The following is a 12,564-nucleotide window of genomic DNA, read 5'->3' as shown; positions in this document are numbered from 1 at the left end:
GAATTTTTAAAAAAGTAAGATTGCATTTTTTTCAAGAAGAAAAATAACAGAAACAGTATTGAGAGGATAAGCAAAAGATCAAGCAAGATAACTGATGTTTAAAGGCCTGTTTTGTTTTGGGGTTTTTGTTTGTTTGTTTTCATAGCCATTGCAAAAGCCTGTGAAATCCACTCTTAATTAAAACTGTTGAGAAATAGGCATACAACTTATTTCTTTGTTATTAAAATACTGCAATAAAAACTAGAAATGTAGATCAAGAAAATAAAATTATTTTATCAAAAAGAGAAATGCTTCTTCATTAACAAAATTATATTATTTTAGAAAATATATCAAACTTTCTACTGTAAAATATGATATAGAAACAGATGTATGATACAGTAAATAATTATAATATTTATATACCAAACATCCATGTAACCATTGGTATCCCAGACACCCTTGATAGTGTCTCTCTTTTTTTTTTTTTCTTAAATGAACTCACTATGTTGCCCAGGCTGGTCTTAAACTCCTGGACTCAAGTATTCTCCCACCTCAGCACCCCTGTAATAAGACTGCAGGTGTATGCCACCAATATTTTGCCTTTTGTGGTAATTATTTATATAATTTGTATGTAATTTTCATCACTTTCATATGTATTCCTAATCTTAAGAAATGTTTACATTTTGCCTTTTTAAAATCTTTATGGGATTTTGTGTATTTTCTTCCTTTGTTCAGCATTATGTTTTGAACTACAAAACAAAGTTGTATATAGTTTCACTCAATTTGTTTTCATTATTATATGTTATTCCTTTTGAATGAATATGCTGGAATTCAGTCATTCTACAGTTGGTGAATGTTTGGGTTGTACCTACTGTTTGGCTATTATAATGACATTGCAATGAACATTCTTTAAAAAATATTCTGGTTACATATCACTTTGTTTTTAATCTGTCAGATGACAAGTGATTTATTTTCAGGTTGGAAAAATGTTTAATATCATAAGATAATTACAGTGATATTTTAAGCAAATTTAAATGATGAAGTGAGAAATTTGTTATATCTTGACAGTAGCAAATAATGAATGCTGGAAAAGATTCTGATGTGATTATAATTTTTTTCACTGTTGGCCTTAAATATATGGTACCATGACATACAGTTTGAGATAGATTAATACAGAATACATATAAATAGAGTATAGATTTAGTCACATGACCAAATGAAATAACTCTTTGTTTGACTTTATTAGTACACTCATTCTGTTTACTAACGTGCCACCTTTTCTATAACCCCATTCACTCTACTGATGAAGAAACTAAGGAGGGCTAGAGAGATTGAGTCACTTAACAAGGATATTTAGCAAATTGGAGCTAGAAACCAGACCAACCCCTGTCTGATTGGTCATAACTTAAAGTGGAATCAGGGCATTTTCTTGATTATGTCCATTCATTTAATTGGATATTTGCCCAACTAGCTTTCAGAAATGATCAGATACTCTTTTGGCTATTAACCAAGAACTAGCTCAGCACAGGGACTGTTTGTTTAAAGCTCCTAAAAAGGTTAATGTAACTCATTACACTTGATCTTTCAAAGGCAACCATACTATATGCTAATTTTTATAAAGAAATTTTACTTTGAGTGTTCCCTTGTTTGTTGTGTATTATTAACAAACTGTATCATCCTTAATTATCAGCACTGCAGAAGACATCTCCATGCTCTTTGCCTGCCACTTTTCCCTCCTTCCATAAAGATAAAACCTGACTTTTAATAGTGGAGATTAGTGTTGTTTTCATACTTTATATATATGATTATATAGTATAGTTTTTTCGTATATGTGAATGTCATTTGTTCAACATAGTCTCGAAATTCATCCAGATTATTATAGGTAGCTATAGTTTATTTATTTTCATTGCTGCATTCTGGTATATGAACATACCAGGTATTATTTTTCCATTCTGTTATTAGTGGATATTTGGGTAGTTTCCATATAATGCTCCTATGAGCATTCTATACATATATATATGTATAGATATATATATATACATATACATATATATATATATGTATATATATATACATGTATGTATGTGTGCATATAGTGTATGTGTGAATTCTTTGCTCATTTTTCCCCTAGGTTTTTCATTTTCAAAGTCTGGTGGATTTAAAATACTAAGCAATTATGGTTTTAATTTATGTTTGCATGATAATTAATGAGGTTGAGCACCTTCTTATATGTATCCTGGATGTTTCATTGTTCTCTTTTGTGAAGTGCCTGTTTATCTTTTTTACCTATGTTTCTGCTGGGTTGTCTTTTTCTTTAATTTGTAGAAGTTTTTTGTATATTCAGGATATAAATCTTTAATGGAATATATGTACTGTGACAATTTGTGTCTTTCTCTGAGTTTTGCCTACTTACTCCCTTAATAGTGCCTTTGATGAACAGAAGTTTATTATTTTGATTTAGTCTAGTATATGATTTAGATTTAGTGCTTTTTCTTATTAAGAAGTATTTGTCTAATCCAAATATGTTTTACATTCTAGGTTTTCCTCTAAAAGTGTTTTTGCTTTGCCATTTATTTATTTATTTTTGGTATTTGAGACAGGATCTTACTATGTAGCTCAGGATAGCCTTAAACTTGTGATCCTTCTACCACTACCTCTTTGAGTGCTGAGATTATTAGCATATGCTACCAGGCCCTTCTGTTTTCCCTTTAAGACTTATTTTCATGTTAGGCAATTTTGCTGAGCTTTCTGAACTCAAGATTTTATATTTAGAGAGAGAAAAAGGAGATAGTCTTAGGTTAATGACCATGATTACATACTTTCCATAAAATACCTCAAGAACACACTGTTTGCCTTATGTGATGTACTGCTTTGTTTTATTTTCTTTGCCTTTTAGGAGAATCGACTAGATTAATCAGAGAGGAATTTCTGTTGTGAAAAAATAAATGTGACAATTTCAGTCTTTTAATATGTTTATGAAATATTCATAATATTCATGAATATGTTTATGAAATGTACAATTTTATGTAGTCACAGCCAATTCTAGTCATGCCACTTGTGTATATAATTCATTGTATTGAAGCTTAGAATATTAAATATGCATTTTTTAATTGAGAGAAAATAGGTTTTATCTTTTTTGTCACCAAAGCAATATAAAATTCTGACTATTTGAAAATTATTTTATAAGCCTTTTTTGAATTATTTAAGTAGGATTTCTTGTGATTCATCCAATTGTGTGTGCAAGTTATAAACATGTATGAGGCCTTCAATTATACTTTTATTGTTTCAAAATATTGTCACTGCATATTCTGATTATATACTATTATTTATATTACAAAAATATGTTTTTGAGTACCCTAATGTTTTTGTTTTTGGTTTGTCTATGATGTATGTTACTAACTTCATGACTAGTATATTACTTAATTTTATATTTATATTTCATAATGAAAGTAATTGCTTATGGTAAAATGTATTTTGTCTTGATCACAGTGCTGAAATTAAAGAAAGGTGATTACACTTAACTCTTCACTAAGCATTTAGGTATTTATCACTTGTCAACTACATTTTTTTTGTTTGAAGCATCAAATTAACTATTATTTTATCTTGGCTTTTATTTTAATTCATGCATTTAAAAACTGAAATTCAGATAAAAGATAGTTTCAAAATAAATTCAGTATATTATTTATGAGTGGAACAACACATTAGCATTGGGTTCACAATAGATCATATCGCTTTTATTCTATCTTACAAGCTTAGCAGCACAAACAGAATAATCAACATATTATTTGGCTGTCATCTGCTGAACAGAAACCAGAGATCACAAGGAGGTTTTCCCTAGCTGTGGTGATGGCCTTTTTGTTCCAAGCCCCCATCTGGGAGGGCCATGGTGTGTTATCATATGGAACGCGGGGTTTTCTGTAATCTGCTTAGCTGCACTGCAGTTTGAATCTTCATTCCATGTTTGTGTAATTTATAATTTTAATGAGACCATGGCTCTTGTGGGCTTTGAAATATATTAAAAGCTCTTTGTGCATATGCTTTTGTTCTTGCTTAATAGGCTCAGTGTATTTAAAACTGATGAATTTTTATTCATGAATTTGGATGTCTGGAGATTAACTTAGACTGAATATCATTGCACTCATCTATTGGTGGTTAGGAAGTTTTTTTGTAACTGTTACTATTTTGTTTTGCTTTTGTGTGTGTGTGTGTGTGTGTGTAATTGTGCGGTACTCATATGTAGAAGAGGAATTAATTTATATAATTTTAAAAGGCTAGAAAGTAAGTGGCATGACTAGGTAATAAAAATTGATTTAAATTTTATTCATTTTCTTGTTGATATTTAAATTCCATTTGAAGTCTCAGTATTTTAGGTACATATAAAATATTTAAGAAGCAACTTTTAAATGTTAATATTGTAAATATTTTTATTTATATTGAAATCATATTCAAATATGTGACAAAGATAGACTTTGTATTTTAATTGTATATTATCGTTTGGTCATTCTAAATGAGTAACTCTACTTGGATTAAATTAGGTGTGTGCTACATATTTTAACTAGTTTTCTATAAAACCATTTTTATTAAAGATTTTTTAAAACACCATTGATGGATATGATGTAAAGACTTACTGAAAAACAGCTTTCTACTAATTTATAAAATGGATCTTTTTGTTTTAGTAACATTCTGAAATATGTTAAATGTTTTAAATCTCTGTAGTTACTACTTAAATGTATTAAAAGTTTTTAAAATATAAACAGTTACATAAGACCCATAGAAAAAAAAGGCCATGGCCCTTTCTAAATCCAGACGTGATTTTTGTAGTTGCTGTATCCGATGCATTCAACTAGCGGTAACACACAGAAGTTACCTAAGAGGAAATGTTTTAAAAACCTATATTTACTGGGCTAAAGCATTTTTATAATTGTAATACATCATTCTTTTTTGGTATATGATAGTCAGCAATTTGGGAGATCTCTTCTCCCTCCTCTATCCTTATGCGAGAAATATGAAACAGGCTAAAATGACAGAATCTTATGATTTCTTTACTAAGTTTATCTGTCTGATTTGACACTGGAATATTTGGTCTTCCATAATAGTCCTCTGCTTCAGTACTTTATTACTTGAACAATTTCATTTAGCTTAGGAACATATTATTGCAAATGTATGTGATAATACTAAAGCAGTGCTATCCAATGAAAATATAATGTGAATCCATATGCATTTTATTTATCCAAATACATCCTAATTATTATCTTTTCAACATGTACCAATATAAAACTATTAATAAAATCTTCTACTTTCCCCCTTTTTGTGTATTATCTTCAAATTCCAATGCGTATTTTTTATTTACATTTCAATTTGAACTAATCACATTTCAAATATTTAATACCCATAGTGTGGCTAACAGACCTTATTGGACAATGTAGGTCTAAAGTGTCATCAAGTCATAACAAAATATCATGTCAAAACATGTATTTTCTCGCATTCCTCGTTATTTTTCTAGTAATACTCTACTCAAGGTAACCAAAGAATATTCATGTGCTATAGAATTGAAATTATATAGTGCTTTTAAAAAATAGATTTGCCAATGGATGCCATCAACTTACCTGTTTAATACATAAAATCAGAATTATGTCACTTGACTCCTGAGTATCAGATATTGTACAGATATGCTTAACGATACTGTAATGATGATTAGATAATGGTTAATATAATGGAGTGGAATGTTCCTCAAAAATTGTAAGCAGTAAAACTTGTCAAATATGCTTTATTTCAAGGACACCAAAGAGCTTAGTTTTACATGAACCCCATGACAGTCCTAGGTATTTTATTTGTTTGTTTTTTTAAATAAAGCTGAGAACTCCTCTTTGTATCCTTACAATTTTTCTGGATAGGTATTTGTACAAATTGATATGAATTTCTTTTTATATAAGCTTGCTTAATGCTGGTATAGCTATAAATTTCTTGGGAAACAAAAGGTGACCATAAAACTGTTTTCTAAATATCTCTAGAATTCTTTACATTTAAATTATTCTGAATACACTATGAAGAAACATTACTTCTCTGAGATATATTTTTTTAAAGTACAGTTAAGAATTATAAAATCTTGAATTATAATAGATTTGAGTTGAGATTCAAATGTCTGAAAGTATAGTTATAAATTGATTGAAGGAATTTGTATAAAAACTTCAGGTGTACCTACTTTATAAAAAATATAGACCTTATCATGTGTAAGTGACCTTCTTGCTGGAGTATGATTTAGAAAACCATGAGATCTCTAAGTTTATTCCATTTTCTAAATTTTGAGGCTATGACCTTATTTTTATGTAATTTACCTTTCATGTAGATGTTAGCCAATGGCTGTTGTATTCTTTGACTCACTTAAATTTTTATTGACTACTCCCTGTGACTTCTGCATTTAAAGTGTTGGCACCAAATGTTAAACTACTCTTTAAACAATACCTCTAGTTTCTTGGAAATGATAAATCCGTCCATTGATTTCCTAATTTTATTATGTACACAGTCAATTGTAATCCAAGATTACAGCAAACAAGATGTTAATTTCTAGCCATAATCTATGTACATTTCAATTACAGAGCATGATTGTTACAGAAGCACAGAATAAAAAGGAATAACATTTGTGCTATCCTCACAGGAGCTGTCAATAAAAGATGTAATAGGGGATTTAGGAATCTGGAAATGCCCAACTAATTTATGTGAATCTATTTTATTTCAGCTAGAAAGACCAAGCTCTTTTTCGTCTGCACTGCATATTGCACAGCACAGGCTGTCTATACAAAACCAGGCGGCTGCATATGGATAGTCCCTTGATATCATTCACTTGCTGTGTAATCTTATTATGCAAAGTTCTAATCTTCACCTAGAATGAATGCCTCTGGGTCAGAATATAGTCATATCAGGGTTTTTGAGGTCATGTTTTGTGATCCTTAGCTTATTCTTCTAAGTAGGGCTGGGATTTAAAGGGTATTCCCCAGACACTAGCGGAGATAGACAGCAGAACCTGCTGCCTTTTTGGAAGACAAGACCAACATGAGGTCCCTGGTAGGATTAAACTTGATTTGTAGCTGTAGGATTTTTTAACAGATGTATTATTGGACAGGGAATAGGGGGCCACCAGCACAGCAAAATTGAATCATGACTGGCATTCTCAGGGAGTTTGCTGCCTGCTAAAACAGCAGCTGCATGTGGATTTGACTTCTTTCAGGTGAAGCGACTTCCAGTCATTTGGAAAGGATGGGATGAAAAGGAACCTTGGTGATAATTTTGATGTCTGCAAGATTTAGTACCAGTGTAATGGGATTATCGGTAACACCTTCACTGCAGAAAAAGCCACCTGGCGCTATAACTGGCAGCAACTGAGAACTAATCCTTTCCCATCTCTTGGATGTCATTCACATGAAGCTCAAAGCGATTTCTACCCTGCTAACTGTGATTAATTTTATAAACAACAACAAAAATATCAGGTGATCAAGGCAAAGAATATGCATTTTATTAAGTACTTATGATATGTAGCCTTATTTTAAGCTATGTACTATATAAATTATGTGACATGTACAACCTATAAACTGATTCAAAATTTATTAAACTGTTCAAATAGAAAAATTGATTAGTAATGTCTTACACTTTTTCTAGTTGAGTTAAAAGGTATTTTCTATTGATAAAGATTTATATTTGAGATCAAATAAATGTTAGTTTAAATACTGTTACATTCTTTTGGGTAAGACTAATATCAAAGTAATCAAAATCTCTAGGTATAAAGAGCTGAAATATTTGTTTTGTCATACATTTTACCTATTTTTGATTACTTTTATTGCTGATGAGACATTTTTGCCGAATAAAACATTTAGTAATATAAAACCTATTGGCATATTTTTGATAATTAAGGTAATGTTAGCTCAAACTGCTGATAAAAGAGTTCTTTGTGAAAGTATATGACCTTAGTAGGTAAAAGTCTTAGAGTAGTTAATATTAATACTGAATGGCTTATTTTTAAAAATCAGTGATTCTCAGGTTTTTCTTCAGCATATGAGAATTTAGTTTCTTTCTCTAGAAATAATGCATTAGTTAATTTTTAAGCATTTTATTTCATCCAAAAACTTTATCTAGTACTTTGTTTAGAGGTGTTATTTTAGTATTCTTCCCTTACACGATCCAGAATAAACTGAGAGAAAATGAAGTGAAATTATCCCATCAGTCACCCAAACAGTATGCAACATAACTGCCAAGACTAGAAAAGATAATTAGTGTTGTCAGTGTTATGATCCTAGAGTACTTAATTTTAAAATATTTATTCATAGAACTTGATTTTATCTTATGTTTTTTGTTTAGTAGCCTTATATTTAAAAAAAAAGATTATATAACCTCAGTCTAAATGTCTTTAAACTTCAACATTTTAACTGTAGATAACTAAAATATTTTCATGAAATTTTAAAAATAAAATATAATCATCCATTTTACACATGATGTGTTAATGTACCTGTAGGGTCTGTTTACGTGCAGTACCTGATATTCTCCATATAAAGTCCTTATTGGAAAAATCAGCAAGTAGAATATACTAAATTTACAATACAGCTTTTTCCTCAAGTATTCCTAGCAAGGTTGTTGTTTGTAATGGATTTGGTTTAACTTTTTCTAAGCTATTATATTCTAAAATGTGTTCCTTTTATGTCACATCTTGATTGAGTGAGAAAACTGAACTGCATTATATTAATTTATGAAGGACTTTTTAGCTTTCTATTTGTATTTTTGCTTTTTGAAAAATTCTTTATTTAAAATTCAGTTGTGATGAAAAGATTTGCTATCCATGAGATAATGAACTGAACTTTTTTTCTTATCTTTGTAATATAATTTGTTGTATTTTAAATCTAAAATATTTGGTTAATGTGTAATTTCAAGTTATTTAGCCAGGTAGCTTATTATTTCAGGATAACTTTCTATGTAGTCAATAATATTGTACAATTATTTTAAGTACCTTTCATTTCAAAGCAAAATTCATGAATGTTTATTAAATATGGTCAGTATATACTGGTATACTTTTTATTCAGCTGTTAACTAAACTTGGCTGCTGAGAGTGTTTTTTATTTTTTTCTTTCTCTATCATAGACATCATTCTTATTTGATTAGGGATGGTTACTTCCTTTGGAAAGTCCCAAATAAACTCATCTTAATTAAATTCAACATAGACATGTAAGGTCTTCTCAATGATGCAGTTCTTTTCACATGCATTTAGGTAATTTGAACTTAATACTTTGTTTATAATTTATAAGAAATTTGACTCATCTTGAAAAGGTAGATACTAACTTAATTTGGATCACAGGTGACTTATAATGACATTAACAAGAGTAGGGTATTTTTTGGGAAGTAAGAGAATGGGATAGAGGATAAAGAGAAATGAGAAGATTTTAAAAAGTAAGCTGGGTGCAACAAAAGAGCAGAATGGGAATTCTAGGAATTCTTGATTATTTAAGAGATGATTGGTGGTTAATAGACTTAGTATCTTTCTAAAGAGTCTGCATATACTGCAGATTAGCAAAGTGACAGCCTATCATGATGCTAAATGATATTTCTTCTATTTGAATTTAATACTCCTCTACTGTTACTCATGTCACTGATACATTGTGAAACAGATGACTCTTACAGCAGTTGGGGGATTATTGGTACATGAATGGCATTAGTTTGGGTACTTTGGTTTCAAAACTGGAGCTTGATTATATTAAAAGACCCAGCTGCATATGCTTTATAAAGATAAAGTGAGTTTTGATTATATATATATATAAAAGTAAACGTCAGAAAACAATGTTGGATTAGTGAAATACATCAAATATTCTATAAATGAAAATTTATAGAATATTACAATGTCGACATTCAGTTTAAAGTAATAAATTGTTAAATTTTATCAAAATAAAAAATGATGAACATGTTTCTATGGTTTCAAATGACAGCACAAAGAACTTTACTGGGATTCTTTCTTGAGAGCTTATTAAAACTACAGATTCTGTGATTTGTTCACAAAGATTCTCATTCATTAGCTGTGATAGAACCATGAGAATATGGATTTTGAATTTTTTATTTTGGCTGATATTCAGTTATCAAGTTATTTTGATGCTCTATTTAGGCATAAAGCAGTGAATATACTAGATAACAGTTATTACCTCTAGTAATGAAACAGAATGGTTTAGTAAAATCTTCATAGATTATGGGAATCAGAACACAGATTGAATTTGCAGTTCTGGAAAACAAAAATTAACCTGTATAACATTTACACATTTGAACAATTCTTGAGCAGCCCTGAAGGTGATTTTGGAGTGGCAGAAATTTGAATTACTTTGATCGAGAGTCTGCTGTGTAAGAGTGAATTATTTAGTTATTGAGCAGAGTACACTATTCAGTATCCTTATCTTAATGAGTCTTTGTTGTTTCTATTTAGGGTCTGAAATGAACACATATCTTTCAGTTACTTTTTATGTATCCGTATGGGGAAAATCTATTTTGTGTACTTTTGAATTTGAACGTTACAAAAGTCTCAGAAATGTTAATATCTACTGTTGTCTAAATGTAGTAAAACTATGTTAGATTGTTTTCTTGTTTCTGCTCACTTTTTCCTAATGTGAACATTTAAATGCTAATGTGTTCTCTAACTCTCTATCAGAACAAAAATGATATTGATCACTTTTCTGATTGGCTACTTATACTTTAGAATGAATGTATATAAACCTGTGGTCTTTCTTAGTTAACATATAGCATGTTAATTTTTTTTCCTATTTTTGAAATAAAATGCCTTCTCTTAAAGAATTCAGACCTGAACCATCAGTTGAATGCTTTTTTTGTGGCTTTGAGTAGTCTGAAATCACCCTAAGTGTACTCAAAGGTTGGACCCGAATCAGGATTTTAGAACTGGATGTCTGTGTCCAGAAACTTCTAAGTATGGAGGAATCTCCAATCTCTTTTCAGTTTCTAGCGTTCACTTTGCTTGGTGTTTTTATTGGTGTTAACATCAGTCCAACTTCTCTTTTCCCTATGTGACTCTTTACTCCCAAATGCCTATTTGACAGCTTCCAAAAGTTTCTTTTTATTTAAATCGAGAGGTAGTGCAGCTAGACCATTGCAGTTTGAACTCTGTCTCTACCTATCATGATCTGTAAGAGTTTTTTTCCTTTGGTCATTATTTGTTTGTTTCTCTTTTTTGCAGTGCTACAGATTGAACTCAGGGTCTCAGTCATGCTAGGCAAGTGCTGTATTACTGAATCATAACCTCAGTCAATCTGTGTGATTTTGAATCGTTCGTAAACCTATCTCATTCATAAAATGAGATACCTAACTTCTCATAAGATTCTTGTAAGGATTGAATGAATTAATATTTGTAAGGCAATAAGAATACTGCCTATCACATAATAAGGATTACTGCATAGGTATTTACTATTATTTTTGCTGTTATTTTGGTTGATATTTCAGAGTTTTTTGTATGTACTGAAAGAAATCATTATTAGCTGCATCCCACATCATATTTTCTAACTTTGTTTTTAAAAGAGATTTTTGTATCTGTAATGTAGAAAAATTATACTGTTGAAAGACATCAACCTTGCTTCCTTATGCCAACATTACTTGGCGTTTCACTATATTTTAAGTAGAACCTCTTAAAAGATTTCTGGGGAAGATTATACTTTCTTTACTATATTAAGTGGCATGGTTCCAGTTTTAAACCTGTTTTCTTTTTTTTTCTAATCTTTTCTGTTATTTGATAGAATAGGTAGGTTCTCTTTTAAAGAAATTGGTTTTTTATATTAATGACTTATATTTATATTAATGCTCCTTTCCCAACTTTTTGCCACAAACGGTCTGTGGTGGGTTATATGGCACATGGCAATAAATGACTAGGTAAACAAGACTGCTCGAGGCTGGAGGTGGCCATTGGCCGCCTTGAGAACTTTTAACAGTGTTTCTCAAATATTGTGCTTTAGAATAATGAGAAGGACTTGTTAACACAAGTTGCTGAGGAACATTCCCAAAGTTTCTGATTCTATAAATCTTAGGTTCTACCCAAGAATTTATATTTAAACAAATTGCCAGTTGATGCCATTGCTCCTTGTCCAGGGTTGCATTATGGTAAGTTATAGTTTAGTGTGTCAGTATCTTTGTGGAGCTGGACATCCAAAGAGGTCCATATCCTAATCCCTAGAACCTCCAGGTATGTTGTTACCTTACATGGTAAAAGGAACTTTACAGATAAGATTAAATTAAGTACCTTGATTGTTAACAGATTGTCTGGTTGAGCTCATTGTAAGTATAAGTGTCCTTTCAAGTGGGAAAAGGAGAAAGAGAGAGAGTCAGAAGGAGCTCTGTGTGACCATTGATTAAAGGTTGGAGAGAAACCAGGCTTTGAGTTGAAGGAAGGAAGACATGAACCAAGGAATGCTGCTGCTGGCTTCTAGAAGCTGGAATTGGCAAGGGAACAGATTCTTACCTAAAGCATGCAGAAGGGAAAGCAGCCTTGCCATTGCTTGATTTTAGCTCAGTGAGATGTATATGAGACTTCTGACCTACAGACTGTAATGTTTTAAATTTGAT

At 30.6% G+C, this 12,564-nt stretch overlaps 1 protein-coding gene across 21 annotated transcripts in view; it reads left to right on the top strand.

Moving 5' to 3' along the window:
* Positions 1–12,564, top strand: part of Immp1l (inner mitochondrial membrane peptidase subunit 1) — a 69,322-nt gene that overhangs the window by 13,441 nt on the left and 43,317 nt on the right. For 3 of the 21 annotated variants that reach the window (XM_074043515.1, XM_074043491.1, XM_074043519.1), the window contains one exon: positions 7,205–7,463. The exons of 17 other annotated variants lie outside the window; for them this stretch is intronic. The gene's annotated coding sequence lies outside the window, so the exon portion shown is untranslated. Of the gene's footprint in view, positions 1–7,204; positions 7,464–8,910; positions 9,230–12,564 lie in introns of those variants that run through there. One more of the 21 variants, XM_074043536.1, reaches the window with a different exon arrangement.

The sequence above is a fragment of the Castor canadensis genome, chromosome 1 (genome assembly GCF_047511655.1).
Source record: "Castor canadensis chromosome 1, mCasCan1.hap1v2, whole genome shotgun sequence".
Taxonomy (NCBI): Eukaryota; Metazoa; Chordata; class Mammalia; order Rodentia; family Castoridae; genus Castor; species Castor canadensis.
Note: the sequence above shows the minus strand (reverse complement) of the source record. Positions and strands in the feature narration are given on the sequence as shown.